Source organism: Bos indicus x Bos taurus, chromosome 18 (assembly GCF_003369695.1).
Source record: "Bos indicus x Bos taurus breed Angus x Brahman F1 hybrid chromosome 18, Bos_hybrid_MaternalHap_v2.0, whole genome shotgun sequence".
Lineage (NCBI taxonomy): Eukaryota > Metazoa > Chordata > Mammalia > Artiodactyla > Bovidae > Bos > Bos indicus x Bos taurus.
In genome coordinates this window covers 15,128,868-15,145,418 of record NC_040093.1, presented here as the reverse complement: position 1 = coordinate 15,145,418, position 16,551 = coordinate 15,128,868, and the positions used below count along the sequence as shown (strand labels likewise).

Below are 16,551 nucleotides of genomic sequence, written 5' to 3'. Positions count from 1 at the left end.
AAAAAAAAACCCTAAAAACAACACAGTGTGGAGCATGAAGAAATGCTGCCGCCTTGTGGCCACTTTTGGTAACAACAATGGAAACCTCCGTGCTAATAGGTACTTAAAAGTCAGTCACCAAGCCTGAGGGGATGTGGGAAAAAACACCTGTCCTTAAAAATGTCCTTGGGGAGGTTCTGGAAAAAGATTTCAGATGAGGGCAGATGGTCAAGAAGACAATCTTGAGAGATCATTTTTGCTCACAGTGTTGTTTCTTTTTAAACACACGAAAAACTATCAACATCATGAATCTTATAAATGCAAATCAAACTACAACGAGGTATCAGCTCATACCTGTCAGAATGGCCTTTGTCAAAAAGTCTACAAACAATAAATTCTGGAGAGGTTGTGGAGAAAAGGGAACACTCCTACACTGATGCTGCCAATGCATGTTGTTAACAGCCAGGGTGGAGGAGAGGGTGGAGGTTCCTTAAACAGAAAAAAGTGAAAGAATTTACATCTGTCCCTAACCACTTGCGGAAAAAGAAACTCCAAATCAATTAAAGAGCTAAATGGAGGGACTACACCAAACCTCTGGAGGAAAATATACGCAGAGCATGCTTTGACATAAATCGCAGCAAGTTCTTTTTGAATCAACTCTTACAAGAGGGAAAATGAAACCAAAACTCAACAAAAGGGACCTCATTAATCTCAAAAGCTTTTCAACAGCACGGAAAACCCTGAAGGAAAGAAGAAGACAAACCTCAAAATGGGGGGAAAAATGCTTGCCACCAAATTTAAAAACAAGGAGCTCATCTCCAAAACATGCAAACAGTTCATACAGCTCAATACATACACATATATACATAACAATCAACCCAATAGAATATGGGCCAAAGATTTAAATGGACATTTGTCCAAAGAAAGCATCCAGATGGACATAAGCACATGAAAAGATGCTCAGGATCACTGTTAGTGAAATGCCACTCAAAACTGCAATGAAGTGTCAACTTACCCCCCTCAGAATGACCATCTGCGAAAAGTTGAAAGTGTTAATCACTCAGTAGTGTTTGAGTCTTTGCAACCCCATAGACTGTAGCCTGCCAGGCTCCTCTGTCCATGGAAATGCTCTAGGCAAGAATACTAGAGTGGGTTGCGGTTTCCTTCTCCAGGGGATCTTCCCAACCTAGGGATTGAACCCAGGTCTCCTGCCTTGCAAGCAAATGCTTTACCATCTGAGCCACCAGGGAAGCGCTTAATCTTCAAAAGATCTATAAAAAATTAAGTGCAGCTGAGGACAAGGGGAATAGGGAATCCTCCTACACTGTCTCAGAGATGTATATGGGTGGGTGCAGCCACGAAGGAGAACAGTGTGGAGATTCCTTAAAACATCAAATACAGACTTACCACCTGATCTGGCAAGCCCACTCCTTGTCTTAAATCCAGAGAAAATCATAATTTAAAATGATACCTGAACCTCTATTTTCAAGGCAGCACTATTGACAACCGCCAAGAGAGACCATCCACCAAAATGTCCATCAATAAAGAAATAAAGGGTAACTGGTCCATCTATATACTGGAATACACTCAGCCATCAAAAAAACCGAAGGAAAGAATGCCATAGGCAGCAGCTGAAATGGACCCACAGATGAGTAAGTGAAAGACAAATATCCTAAGCTATCACTTCTAGATGGAATCTAAACATGGATACAATAAACTTCTTGACAAAACATAAACAGCCTCCCAGACTTAGAAACAGTCCTTATGGTTACCAAAAAATGAAAGTTTTGGGGCAGGGAGAAATTAGAAACATGAGAATAACAGATACACTAGTGTTTATAAAATAACCCACAAGGACCCACTGCAAAGCACAAGGAACCCTACTCAACATTCTGTAATGACCTACGTGGGGAACGAAGCTGAAAAAGAACATATAAGGCATGTGTGAATTATTCAAGTTGCTGTACACCTAAAAAAAAAAAAAAACCACCCACCACAGTGTAAATTATCTATATATTCCAATTCAAAATAAGTGGCAAAAATAGACCAAAAAAAACAAAACAAAACTGAAGACTCTATTCTGCTCAGGCCTTGGGACCTGGGCTGATGTCACATCCCTGGAGCCTGAGTAGGCTTGGGTCCCCAGACTGGACTGTCGTGGAGCTGAGGGTCTGGTAAGGGTGTGCCAGGCAATGAGCCCCCCACTGTGACAGACATGAACTTCCTTTTCCCCTCTGTATGAGCCCACAGTCTCCAGATCCAGGCGGGTCCTCCTGCAGCAGAACCAGCCATAGTGCCCCCAAAGGATGGTGGAGCCTCTGGACTGGAAGAATTTTGCAAAGTCCCTTGGGCTCTGCGTCTTCTGGTGGTGGGGTTGGGGTTCCCACCTCCAGCTTCCTTCCTTAGGGTCACCCCACCTGTGGATGACACCCCCTTCTGCAGAGTGGTGTTGCGGTCGGGATCTGTCTTGGGAATGGAGGGTAAGGGGGAGGAAGTAAGGAGACACAAGTCTTAAGCATAGCCGCTCTCACTGACAACCCAGAAATAGGACTTGCCCTAGGGCTCTGGTTGCCCAGGTACCCAGAGTTGGGCATGAAGAAATGCTGCCACCTTGTGGCCATTTCCCACAACAACCGCTTGAATGCCGGGGCTGATGGCTATTCACAAGCCTGCCCTTAAGAAATGCCCTGGGGTAAATCACCAGAAAAGAATTCAAAACAGGGCAGACCTTCAAAAAGCTAATTGCAAGAGGTAAGTTGTACTCACAGTGTAGAATATAAACAGGGATCCGGAAAGATACTCAACATCACAAATTATCAGTTCAGTTCAGTTCAGTCGCTCAGTCGTGTCCAGCTCCTTGTGACCCCATGAAGTGCAGCACGCCAGGCCTCCCTGTCCATCACCAACTCACGGAGTTCACTCAGACTCACGTCCATCGAGTCAGCGATGCCATCCAGCCATCTCATCCTCTGTCGTCCCCTTCTCCTCCTGCCCCCAATCCCTCCCAGCATCAGAGTCTTTTCCAATGAGTCAACTCTTCGCATGAGCTGGCCAAAGTACTGGAGTTTCAGCTTTAGCATCATTCCTTCCAAAGAAATCCCAGGGCTGATCTCCTTCAGAATGGACTGGTTGGATCTCCTTGCAGTCCAAGGGACTCTCAAGAGTCTTCTCCAACACCACAGTTCAAAAGCATCAATTCTTCGGCTCTCAGCCTTCTTCACAGTCCAACTTTCACATCCATACATGACTACAGGAAAAACCATAGCCTTGACTAGACGGACCTTTGTTGGCAAAGTATTGTCTCTGCTTTTGAATATGCTATCTAGGTTAAAAGAACTGCAAATCAGTACTAGAATAAGTTTTCACCCTCCTTGCCTGGAAAAACCCCTGGATGGGGGAGCCTGGTAGGCCTCCAGTTCACGGGGTCGCAAAGAGTCAGACACGACTGAGCAACTTCACTTCACTCTACACTGGTCAGAATGACCGTCATCAAAAAGTCTATTCTCCCTGTGCAGCAACCTAGATGTCCATGGATAAAGAAGTTGTGGTATGTATATACAATGGAATAATACTCAGCTATAAAAAGGAAAAAAGTTGAGTCAGTTGTAGTGAGGTAGATGAACCTAGAGCCTGTCATACTGAGTGAAGTAAGTCAGAGAACAACAAATAAGTTGGACTGTGATGGACAGGGAGGCGTGGTGTGCTGCGATTCATGGGGTCCCAAAGAGTCGGACACAACTTAGCAGCTGAACTGAACTGAATGATATATATGGAATCTAGAAAAACAGCATTGATGAACCTGTTTTCAGGGAAGGAATGGAGACACAGATATAGAGAAGAGACTGGTGGACTGGGGAAGGAAAGAGTGGGGCAGATGGAGAAAGTCGCATCGACATAGATACACAGCCGAGTCTCAGACAGATAGACTGAGAAGGTGCTAGATAGTACAGGGAGCCCACCCGGCACTCTGTGATGAGCCAGAGGGGTGGGATGGCGTGGGGGGAGGTTCTCGAGGGATGGGATACATGGATACAAATATAATTATGACTGATTGACATTGTTGCATGGCTGAAACCAACATGACATTGTTAAGCAATTTTCCTCCAATTAAAAAATAAAAAATTTTTTAAAAGATTGTATGCTAAGTCACTTCAGTCATGTCCAACTCTTTGTAACCCCATGGACTACACAGTCCATGGAATTCTCCAGGCCAGAGTACTGGAGTGGGTAACCTTTCCCTTCTGCAGGGGATCTTTGCAAGCCAGGGATCAAACCCACGTCTCCAGCATTGCAGACAGATTCTTTAGAAGCTGAGCCACAAGGAAAGCCCAAGAATACTGGAGTGGGTAGCCTATCTACTCTCCAGTGGATCTTCCTGGACCTAATTAAGCTGAAAAATTTTGCACAACAAAGGAAAACACCAACTAGAGAGCAATGACATATGAATGGGAGAAAATAGGTACAGATCATGTAGGATTCACTGATATGAGGACCTGACAAAATAAGCAAGGTGGCATGTGCAATCAAAAGCAGCAGACTCACTGATAGTTTGAATGACTAGTGGTTTCCAGTGGGAGGGCAGGGGCTTCAATACGGCGGAGGAGGAGTGGGAGGTACAAACTGTTGGGAGGAAGACAGGCTCCCCTGTCCATGGAATTTTCCAGGCAAGAATACTGGGATTGGGTTGCCATTTCCTTCTGCAGGCGATCTCCCCTACCCAGGGATCGATCCCGTGTCTCCTGTGTGTCCTGCATTGGCAGGCGGATTCCTGAACATTAGTGCCACCTGAGAAGCCCTAAGACAGCTTCAAGGATGGAGCGTACAACATGGGAATATAGGCAATACTTTGTAAGAGCTGTAAATGGAAAGTGGCTTTCAAAATTGTCAACAAAATTATTGTAGAATTTAAAACAAAAGAAGTGAGTTGAGCCTGGGTGTGTGAGTAAAGGCTTCTTGGACTCGAGCCCAGGGGAAGTGAGGGAGGCCAATGGTGAGAGGTCTTGGGGTGGGGTCTAGAGTGTGGGACAGAGGGCAGGCTTTCCAGGCTCCAGCTGGGACCAGGCTGAGAAGGGCAGGCTTTCTCTTAGAGGGGGTCTGGGTGGGGGCTGCAGCATCTGGAGAAGCTCTGTAGGAAAGCCAAAGCCCACCTCAGAAGTCGAAGTCGTGCTTCAACCGAGTTTGAGAGATGCTGAGATGTGTGAGGAGGCGAACTAAACTGAGACCAGAGTGGAAGCAAAACATATCCAGGGTCCAGGGAAGGGATGGCACGAGGACAGAAGCGTCTAGAACACAGGGAGGGACGAGGGAGGAAAGGGAGGAGGGTGTTGACCTAGGAGTGTGCAGAGCCGGAAGGGGATGTTACCCACCAGGGTTCTTGGAATCCTAAGTCAATAGACATTGATAAGAGGACAGACAGGATATTCAGACAAGGTTTTATTGGGGCTCTGGGTGCATGAGGAAGGGAGTCAAACAAGTGACAAGTTGCCTTGTTTGCTCCTGGGGGGTTGGGGGAGTATCAGGGCGCACATGGGAAATCTGGTCCATTAAGTGGGGTGAGGGTAGGCTGGGTCCAGCATTGGGCAGGAGGGATGAATGCCAGGTCTGCCCAGCCCCTTGGTGGGACTGTGTGCAGGCATCACATCCAGCATCCTGCTTTAGTTCTCCAGCTCCAAAGGGGTGACTGGAGTTTTGATCTTTTTCCTTTTTTTATCTCGTGCATCATTTGCCCCATCTGTTCATGTATGTAGCATTATTTTTAGTCCCTTGTCGTTTCCTTCTTGTCTGTGGCTCAAGATGTGTGTCCACGCGGAAGCACTGCAGCCCAGGTCCCAGCGTGTCTGAAATCTAGAACCTGGAGAGCGGGGAGGGGCAGAGAATCGAGGATGGGGCAGGCCTAGGAGTGTGCAGAGCCCAGAAGAATCTAGAAAAGCTGGGGATGGGAGATGAGTTTAGGGGGCAGGGGGTGAAGAGAGGGGCACTGCCCTGAAGGATGGGGGGGAAAGTCAGGGTGAGGAGTAACTCTGATGGGGGAGGGACGGGGCTGCATTCCCAGTTTCCCTCCTTGAGGCAAATAGAGGCCTCAGGTGCATCTGGCACTGTTGGAACCGCCAGCCTCCTGGGCCCCGCCTTGGGAAGCACGGAGCTTCTTGGAGTTCACACCGTCGTCGTCCACACGCTTCCCCTCTGGGGAGGGCCTTATACTCCGGGGACTCCTCCGTGGCGCAGAGCTTTTCCTTCCCTCTGTTCTGACCCTATTCTGTCCCTAGCAGACTGGCGCCCGGGCCCTGTGCCCCTGACTCGTCTCGGGGCCGCCCGGGTTCCTCTGGCCCCTCTGCTGAGATCAGGAGCCCATCTGCATGGGCGCCGCCCCTGCTGCCCACAGGACACATCCTCAGGGCTCCCCTCCGGAATGTCCCGTTTGGCACCTCGCAGCCTTCCACCCCGCTGGGATTCAGGTCCCTCAGCCCTCCTGCCCCCAGGACCCTGTTCTTCCCATTGCTCCTGGCTTCCCTCCAGATCTCCTTGCCAAAATTGGGCCTCTGTACTGGCGCCAGATTACATCTGAGAGAGAGAGATTTAAGTGAAATGGAAAAACTAGCTTTACTGCTTAGCCACACACGGGGGACCAAGCAGGCAAATTGCCCTCAAGACTGTGTCCTGGGACTTCCCTGGGGGTCCAGTGGTTTAGGGTCCACTTTGAAATGCAGTGGACGTGGGTTCAGTCCCTGGTGGGGAATCTAAGATCTCCCAGCCCAGAAGCAGGCGAGCCCTCACCCCACAGCTGGTGAGTCTCTGCACTAAAAGCAAGATCCCACCAGAGGCAGGGACTATCCCACATCTGCAAATCAAAACCAAGACAGCCAAATAAATAGATAAATAAATAAAATATCAAAATAAATGAAAGGCCGTGTGTCTGGTCCTGGAGGGTTTTGAGGAGTCTTATAGTGTTCAAGGAGGAGAGCCTGATCAACTCGAGGACGCTCTTCTGTTGGGTCTGTGATGAGGTCTCGGGGAGCAGCAGCATCACCCTTGTGCTTCCAGGCGGTCTCAGGTCTTCCTGCTTGTGGGCAGCATAGTTCACTTCTTCCATCTGGCAGGGGTTTAAGATTCTGTAAAAGGGGTCAAAGGTCCTGGCTCAGAATATTATCGATAGCCCTTGAGGAAGAACTAGCAGTCCATGAGTTTGTTTAATAGCTACGATATTATTACTTTGACTTGACAGTTTCCTTTCTTTCTGCATTTTCTCACTTCTATGAGTAAAGACATTCTTGACTAAAGTTGTTTTTCCTAGATCAAAGGCAGGTGCACGTGGGTGGGGATCTACAAGGCTTCATAAGTTCCTTCTCGGCTACAATTCCAAGGGGAGTCAACCTATCTGATTTGAGGAAAGGACACAAGAACTGGAAATAATCTCAAGTACCAAGCTTTGTTAGCATCAACAGTTTGTGTTAAGGAAATATGATTTCTCTCTTTGACTACCTTATCATCAGTTCAGTTCAGTCACTCAGTCGTGTCCGACTCCTTGCGACCCCATGAATCGCAGCACACCAGGCCTCCCTGTCCATCACCAACTCCCGGAGTTCACTCAGACTCATGTCCATCGAGTCAGTGATGCCATCCAGCCATCTCCTCTGTCGTCCCCTTCTCCTCCTGCCCCCAATCCCTCCCAGCATCAGAGTCTTTTCCAATGAGTCAACTCTTCACATGAGGTGGCCAAAGTACTGGAGTTTCAGCTTTAGCATCATTCCTTCTAAAGAAATTCCAGGGCTGATCTCCTTCAGAATGGACTGGTTGGATCTCCTTGCAGTCCAAGGGACTCTCAAGAGTCTTCTCCAACACCACAGTTCAAAAGCATCAGTTCTTCAGTGCTCAGCCTTCTTCATAGTCCAACTCTCACATGCATACATGACCAGAGGAAAAACCATAGCCTTGACTAGACGGACCTTTGTTGGCAAAGTAATGTCTCTGCTTTTCAATATGCTATCTAGGTTGGACATAACTTTCCTTCCAAGGAGTAAGCGTCTTTTAATTTCATGGCTGCAGTCACCATCTGCAGTGATTTTGGAGCCCAAAAAAATAAAGTCTGACACTGTTTCCACTGTTTCCCCATCTATTTCCCATGAAGTGATGCGACCGGATACCATGATCTTCGTTTTCTGAATGTTGAGCTTTAAGCCAACTTTTTCACTCTCCACTTTCACTTTCATCAAGAGGCTTTTGAGTTCCTCTTCACTTTCTGCCATAAGGGTGGTGTCATCTGCATATCTGAGGTTATTGATATTTCTCCCGGCAATCTTGATTCCAGCTTGTGTTTCTTCCACTCCTGCGTGTCTCATGATGTACTCTGCATAGAAGTTAAATAAGCAGGGTGACAATATACAGCCTTGACGAACTTCTTTTCCTATTTGGAACCAGTCTGTCGTTCCATGTCCAGTTCTAACTGTTGCTTCCTGACCTGCATACAGATTTCTCAAGAGGACGGTCAGGTGGTCTGGTATTCCCATCTCTTTCAGAATTTTCCACAGTTTATTGTGATCCACACAGTCAAAGGCTTTGGCATAGTCGATAAAGCAGAAATAGATGTTTTTCTGAAACTCTCTGCTTTTTCCTTGATCCAGCGGATGTTGGCAATTTGATCTCTGGTTCCTCTGCCTTTTCTAAAACCAGCTTGAACATCAGGAAGTTCACGGTTCACATATTGCTACAGCCTGGGTTGGAGAATTTTGAGCATTACTTTACTAGCATGTGAGATGAGTGCAATTGTGCGGTCATTTGAGCATTCTTTGGCATTGCCTTTCTTTGGGATTGGAATGAAAACTGACCTTTTCCAGTCCTGTGGCCACTGCTGAGTTTTCCAAATTTGCTGGCATATTGAGTGCAGCACTTTCACAGCATCATCTTTCAGGATTTGAAAGAGTTCAACTGGAATTCCATCACCTCCACTAGCTTTGTTCGTAGTGATGCTTTCTAAGGCCCACTTGACTTCACATTCCAGGATGTCTGGCTCTAGGTCAGTGATCACACCATCGTGATTATCTGGGTCTTGAAGATCTTTTTTGTACAGTTCTTCTATGTATTCTTGCCACCTCTTCTTGATATCTTCTGCTTCTGTTAGGTCCATACCATTTCTGTCCTTTATCGAGCCCATCTTTGCATAAAATGTTCCCTTGGAATCTCTAATTTTCTTGAAGAGATCTCTAGTCTTTCCCATTCTGTTGTTTTCCTCTATTTCTTTCCACTGATCGCTGAGGAAGGCTTTCTTATCTCTTCTTGGTATTCTTTGGAACTCTGCATTCAGATGCTTATATCTTTCCTTTTCTCCTTTGCTTTTCACTTCTCTTCTTTTCACAGCTATATGTAAGGCCTCCCCAGACAGCTATTTTGCTTTTTTGCATTTCTTTTCCATGGGGATGGTCTTGATCCCTGTCTCCAGTACAATGTCACGAACCTCAGTCCATAGTTCATCAGGCACTCTAGCTATCAGATCTATGCCCTTAAATCTATTTCTCCCTTCCACTGTATAATCATAAGGGATTTGATTTAGGTCATACCTGAATGGTCTAGTGGTTTTCCCTACTTTCTTCAATTTAAGTCTGAATTTGGCAATAAGGAGTTCATGATCTGAACCACAGTCAGCTCCTGGTCTTGTTTCTGCTGACTATATAGAGCTTCTCCATCTTTGGCTGCAAAGAATATAATCAATCTGATTTCGGTGTTGACCATCTGGTGATGTTCATGTGTAGAGTCTTTTCTTGTGTTGTTGGAAGAGGGTGTTTGCTATGACCAGTGCATTTTCTTGGCAAAACTCTATTAGTCTTTGCCCTGCTTCATTCCATATTCCACGGCCAAATTTGCCTGTTACTCCAGGTGTTTCTTGACTTCCTACTTTTGCATTCCAGTTCCCTATAATGAAAAGGACATCTTTTTTGGATGTTAGTTCTAAAAGGTCTTGTAGGTCTTCATAGAACCGTTCAACTTCAGCTTCTTCAGCATTACTGGTTGGGGCATAGACTGGGATTACTGTGATATTGAATGGTTTGCCTTAGAAACGAACAGAGATCATTCTGTCGTTTTTGAGATTGCATCCAAGTACTGCATTTCAGACTCTTTTGTTGACCATGATGGCCACTCCATGTCTTCTGAGGGATTCCTGCCTGCGGTAGTAGATATAATGGTTATCTGAGTTAAATTCACCCATTCCAGTCCATTTCAGTTCGCTGATTCCTAGAATGTCGACATTCACTCTTGCCATCTCTTGTTTGACCACTTCCAATTTGCCTTGATTCATGGACCTGACATTCCAGGTTCTTGTGCAATATTGCTCTTTACAGCATCGGACCTTGCTTCTATCACCAGTCACATCCACAGCTGGGTATTCTTTTTGCTTTGGCTCCATCCCTTCCTTCTTTTTGGAGTTATTTCTCCACTGATCTCCAGTAGCATATTGGGCACCTACTGACCTGCGGAATTCATCTCTCAGTATCTTATCATTTTGCCTTTTCATACTGTTCATGGGGTTCTCAAGGCAAGAATACTGAAGTGGTTTGCCATTCCCTTCTCCAGTGGACCACAGTCTGTCAGATCTCTCCACCATGACCCGCCCGTCTTGGCTTGCCCCACAGGTATGGCTTAGTTTTCATTGAGTTAGACAAGGCTGTGGTCCTAGTGTGATAAGTTGACTAGTTTTCTGTGAGTACGGTTTCAGTGTGTCTGACTTCTGATGCCCTCTTGCAACACCTACCGTCTTACTTGGGTTTCTCTTACCTTGGCGTGGGGTATCTTTTCACGGCTGCTCCAGCAAAACGCACCCGTTGCTCCTTACCTTGGATGAGGGGTATCTCCTCACTGCCTCCCTTCCTGACCTTCAACATAGGATAGCTCCTCTAGGCCCTCCTGTGCCCTCGCAGCCACCGCTCCTTGGATGTGGGGTGGGCGGCTGCGACCGGTGCACTAAAGCGCAGGCGGCTGCGACCGGCACACTAAAGCTGCCCGCACACTAAAGCGCAGCCAAGAGGAGCTACCCCACGTCCGAGGTCAGGGGCAGAAGCTGAGAGGACCCCATGCCCGAAGGACAGTGGCCAAGAGGAGTTTACCCCACGTCCGAGGTCAGGGGCAGCGGCCGAGAGTGCCAGGCTGCGATGGTGCAGGAATGGCCGAGAGGAGCTACCCCACGTCCGAGGTCAGGGCGGCAGCTGAGAGGAGCTACCCTGCGTCTGAGGTCAGGGGCAGCAGCCGAGAGTGCCAGGCTGCCACAGCACAGGAACGGCCGAGAGGAGCTACCCCACATCCGAGGTCAGGGGCAGCAGCCCGGAGGAGCGACCCCATGCATCCATGCACGAGGCCAGGGGCGGCGGCCGGGAGGACCAACCCCACCTTGTCATAGCCCCTGGACAAACATTTGAAAAATATGAAAGCATATTACAATGAGGATAATGATTAATGATTTGCGATATTTTTCAAAAGAGTCCTCCTATTTTAGAGGGCAACAAGCAAGATGAGTTTTCAAGTATTTCCATCTGATAAATATGCGGTGTCCCAGTGGTCCTTGCTGTGAGGCTAGAGCTTGAATTGTCTCGCTCACAATTAGTGTTGCAACTAGAGAAAGCCCGCACTAGCAATGAAGAGCCTGTGTGCTACGTCAAAGACCAGCCTCCAAGAATGCGTAAATAAGTAAATCATAAAACCATATGTACAAAAAAGAGTCTCAGACTGAATTCCAGAAAACAAGGAACCAACACCATTCTAACCTCAGGAAGTCCAGGCCCAAATCCTGCCATTTGATTTTGCTTTCAGATTTCTGTCTTCGTAAGGGCCCCCAAATATGAAGATTATTGCAAATGTCAGGAGACAGTCATTTTTATTTACCTGATAAGGCTGCTCAGAGTTAAGCATCTCTAACTTCTGGGGAAACCAAGCGAGAGAAAAGTAACATATTTCCGTTTTACTCACAGAGGGCATTTATTCAATTGCTGTCAATCATTAGTAGCTTGAGGGGAAGGGCTGGGCTTTATCTAGAAAGCTAACGGATCAATGATATTTCAGAGCAAAAAAAAAAAAAAAAAAAAACCATAAACTTTAAAACTATATTTACTTTTTTTTCCCTATTTTTTAAAAATTTTATTTTATTTTTAAACTTTACATAATTGTATTAGTTTTGCCAAATATCAAAATGAATCTGCCACAGGTATACATATGTTCCCCATCCTGAACCCTCCTCCTTGCTCCCTCCCCATACCATCCCTCTGGGTCGTCCCAGTGCACTAGCCCCAAGCATCCAGTATCATGCATCGAACCTGGACTGGCATCTCGTTTCATACATGATATTTTACATGTTTCAATGCCATTCTCCCAAATCTTCCCACCCTCTCCCTCTCCCACAGAGTCCATAAGACTGTTCTATATATCAGTGTCTCTTTTGCTATAAAACTATATTTACAAGTTGACTCAGTATTTCATCTTTTGTTAAACACTTTTATAATACCAGCAGGGTTTTTTAATTGGGATTTTAAAATATCTTATCCAGTTAGTTGCCTGGTATAATGTGAAACTGATCAGACATCAGTGCTTGTCAAAATGGTCTCTCCTATGAATCTTCTCGGAGATGAAACCTTTTGCAAAACCATCAGAGTACAATAACTATGTGTGACTGACTTAAAGACTGAAAGATATAGTGATACAACTGAGCAGAATGTAATGGGTTAAGAAACTTGGTTACAATAACCAGAATTATGACTTGGTAGCAGAACTTGGTATGCCCTGGTATGTCCTAATTATGACACTGGGACCTACCAGGTTTGTAAGAATTCCATAATTTTTTTTTTTTTTTTTAGCAAATCTCTGTTAATAATATCCATCCCAGTATAACCTGAGAAGGCTTCTCATTCACTTGATAATGTTCCCCTTGGTGTTTAACATACCAGTGATGCTAGTTAATCTAATATTTCCCTCTGAGATGCCTCACAGTTCCTCTGGAACACTCAGAGTTAGCTAGAGAAAGAGACTTACCATCTGTTCTCCAAGGCAGCTCATATTCCAGAAAACTTTGTCTGTTACCAGAGAAAGAAAACCAAATTCCAGAATTGTTGCAGCTTACTATTAATAATAAAAGTCATTTACTCAATTAACTTATATTTAATCTTAATCAATCCTGAAATGTGCACAATTCTTGCTAAAGTCACATCATGAGAAACGCTGGGCTAGAAGAAGCAGAAGCTGGAATCAAGATTGCCGGGAGAAATATCAATAACCTCAGTTATGCAGATGACACCACCATTATGGCAGAAAGTAAAGAAAAACTAAAGAGCCTCTTGATGAAAGTGAAAGAGGAGAGTGAAAAAGTTGGCTTAAAACTCAACATTCAGAAAACTAAGATCATGGCATCAGGTCCCATGACTTCATGGGAAATAGATGGGGAAACAGTGTCAGAATTTATTTTTGGGGGGCTCCAAAATGACTGCAGATGGTGACTGCAGCCATGAAATTAAAAGACACTTCCTCCTTGGAAGGAAAGTTATGACCAACCTAGACAGCCTATTAAAAAGCAGAGACATTGCGTTGCCAACAAAGGTCCATCTAGTCAAGGCTATGGTTTTTCCAGTGGTCATGTACGGATGCGAGAGTTGGACTGTGAAGAAAGCTGAGCGCCGAAGAATTGATGCTTTTGAACTGTGGTGTTAGACAAGACTCTTGAGAGTCCCTTGGACTGCAAGGAGATCCAACCAGTCCATCCTAAAGGAGACCAGTCCTGGGTGTTCATTGGAGGGACTGATTCTGAGGCTGAAATTCCCATTTATTTTTAGTAGATGTTAAATCATATCACATTAGCAAAATCCTTTAAAACTGAAAATCAAGAAATAGGCAATTTAATTTTTTTATCAACAGTATATTTTAAAACATATAAGACATGCATATCTTAGGGCACAATTTTTCTTTTGTCATACGTGATATGTACTTAATAAATTCAAAAATATATAGTGTTTTTTCATAAAAGGAAGAGATAAGTAAACATAGACTTGTTCAGAACTCAGTGTTTGACTGTTTTATCTAAAATTGATTTACATTTTCAATGAATTCTCATCATTGAATTTAACAAAACTCTAATGGTTTAAATTCCTGCGCGTCCAAAAAACAAAGTATAATTCTTTTAAAGAGCTTACCTAAAAGCTTCTATACCATTTATTTCAGTTATTTATGAGATTATCAGTGTGAGTGAACTTTCTTGCCGACAACTTTTGCCCCAGGTATGACCTAGTGACTAGCAGTAGAACTAAGTACAGTGGAAGAATGTTGGTGTCTCGTGTCTCCAGTAATCAGACAGTTAACAAGCTAAACTGATGTCAGTACCAGACAGAGACTTAATACTGAACATTTCCCATATTTTGTGACTCAGAAATACTGCATTTGTAAGCGCTTATTGTACTTTAAGTCAATGGAATAGAGCTCATTTAGAAGTTAATCTCAGGAATATTTTCTAAAGACAAAGACACACACGGAGACACACACACGAGCAGAGATCTGTTTCATCATTTTACATTTCATGAATCAGGCACTGCAATTAAACTTGTCAGTTGATGAAAAACAGAGAGAACCGTCAAATGTACACACTTGAGGTCAAAGGCTTCTTTTTCTTTCCTCCTTCCACCCGTCTCCCGGCTCGGTTTCAATTCTTCTAAATAAGCCAAGGCTGAAACGCAGGCAATGTGGGCTGTGTTTGTATTAATACTTAGGGACATGGTGAGGCTTAACATCAACTTTTCTCCTAAGAATATCTTTGTTCTCTCAGGGTGAGTGTTCTAGAAAACTAAAGTGTGTCATCAAGACACTCTCTCCAACTGCACATGTAAAAAGAACCGGTTCTGAAATTTCAAAAGAGTTTCATCTCAACCATTTTCTCCAAAGTCTAAAGAATATTGTGACTACATAGTGTTAAACTATTTTGTCCTTATTGATAGGTTTAAACGTGTAGGTTAACCAGTCATCCAAAATGTGTCCTAGGAGGTTATCAGAGGAAATCAAAGGAGCATTTCCCATTTTTGATCAGACGCCCATGAGCCAAATACAAACCAGACCTCATTAGCTGATGGAAACCTTAACGAGGGGAAGGACACTAGAAAGCATAAAACTCAGAGTGGGTGTTTCCAGTTCCTGCCAAGCCCATGACCTGAGTCCTTAGACCTCACAGGTGAGATTTCCAACATGAAAACTAATCAGACAGGCACTCAATGTTTCCCAGATGGAAACAAATGTTCCTCAGATGGACATGTTGAAGGAGCCTCGGATACATGTCAGGGGACTCACCCAGATGCTGGCCAAGATGTCTCGATGTCCCAGACGTTGTCTTTCTCCTGCCTCAAAATAATTCCTTGGAGCAGCAAAATTCAAGCTGGTGTGGGCTGGAGGAAGACAGGAACACCCTTGAGGTGAAGGTGGCCTCCCCACCCTCTAGGGCGGCCCTCCTCTTCCCTCCTCTACCGCCTTGGTGTCCCCACTGCCCGCTTGGTGGACCAAGTATGGCTGGGGTTCAGCCTTCTTGAGCTGAGTCCTCGGAGAGCAGGCCTCTGAAAGAATCTTCCCAGCATTCCAACCTTCTGGAAAGAGGCTGCGTGGAGGAAAAATCTAGAGAGTGTGATGGGGCCAGGGGACACACAGGGGGTCACCCCTAAGCCAACCCCACATGGGACTCCAAATTTGTTACCCAAATTCAGCTTCTGCACACCAAGGCAGAGTGAAGTTTGTAAGAAAGAAGTATGGGTAAGGTAGAAAGAAAGAGCTTTACTGCTTTGCTAGAAAATTGGCCCATATTGGCGTTGTGCCCCCAAGACCATGAGTGCCAACCTGGAGTGGGTATGTGGAGTCTTTAGTGTTTATGGAGCCATGGCTGGTGTTGAGGCAGTGGGGAGGCCGCAGCATCAACCTTCTTGTTCCAGCCAGTCTGGGGTCTACCTGCTGTGGACAGCAGTTCACTTGTTCAGCCTGGCGGGGCTTTTGGTAACTGCAAAATAGCTGACACATATGGCACAGATATTATCAAGAGACCTTGAGGAAGAAAAGTCCTTGACTTTGTTCGAAGGCTCCAGTATTATTATTTTGTCTTGTTTGACATTTTCCCCTTCAGGGCTCTAATGAAATTTATTCTTTGTTTTTCCCCATCCTCGGCAGAAGGCATGAGGGATCTTTGTTCCCCGACCTGGATCCTACCTTCAGCCCATGAATTTGACTGGTGGAGTCTTAGCCACCAGACCACCAGGGAAGCCCCTAAATGAATTTCTTGGTGAAAGATTTTCTACAGACAAAAGGCTGGTGGAGGACTTGACTGGGGGTTTCTTCTGGGAAAGCCTCAGTGGGTCCTGCTTGGTTACAGTCTGGCCCTTCCCTGGTCTGCCCCTGCCTGGCCTCTAAGCCCTGCAGGAGAAGGAAGTCGGCACAGAAACAGGCAGGAGGCCACATGGGAGTTCAGATGCCATATTTCCTTAGGGTGAAGTCTATATGTTGTCAGGGTGGCTGAGTGGTAAAGAATATGTCTGCAATGCAGGACATGCTGGGGACTTGAGTCTGGTCTCTGGACAAGTAAGA

The 16,551-nt window shown here is 45.4% G+C and overlaps 1 long non-coding RNA gene across 2 annotated transcripts in view; it reads right to left on the bottom strand.

Moving 5' to 3' along the window:
• Nucleotides 1-13,713: 13,713 nt before the first annotated feature.
• The window catches only part of LOC113876460, a 39,511-nt gene continuing 36,673 nt past the window's right edge, over nucleotides 13,714-16,551 (bottom strand). For both annotated transcript variants that reach the window (XR_003506504.1, XR_003506505.1), the window contains exon 3: nucleotides 13,714-15,371. This is a non-coding gene — a long non-coding RNA (uncharacterized LOC113876460). The remainder of the gene's footprint in view (nucleotides 15,372-16,551) is intronic.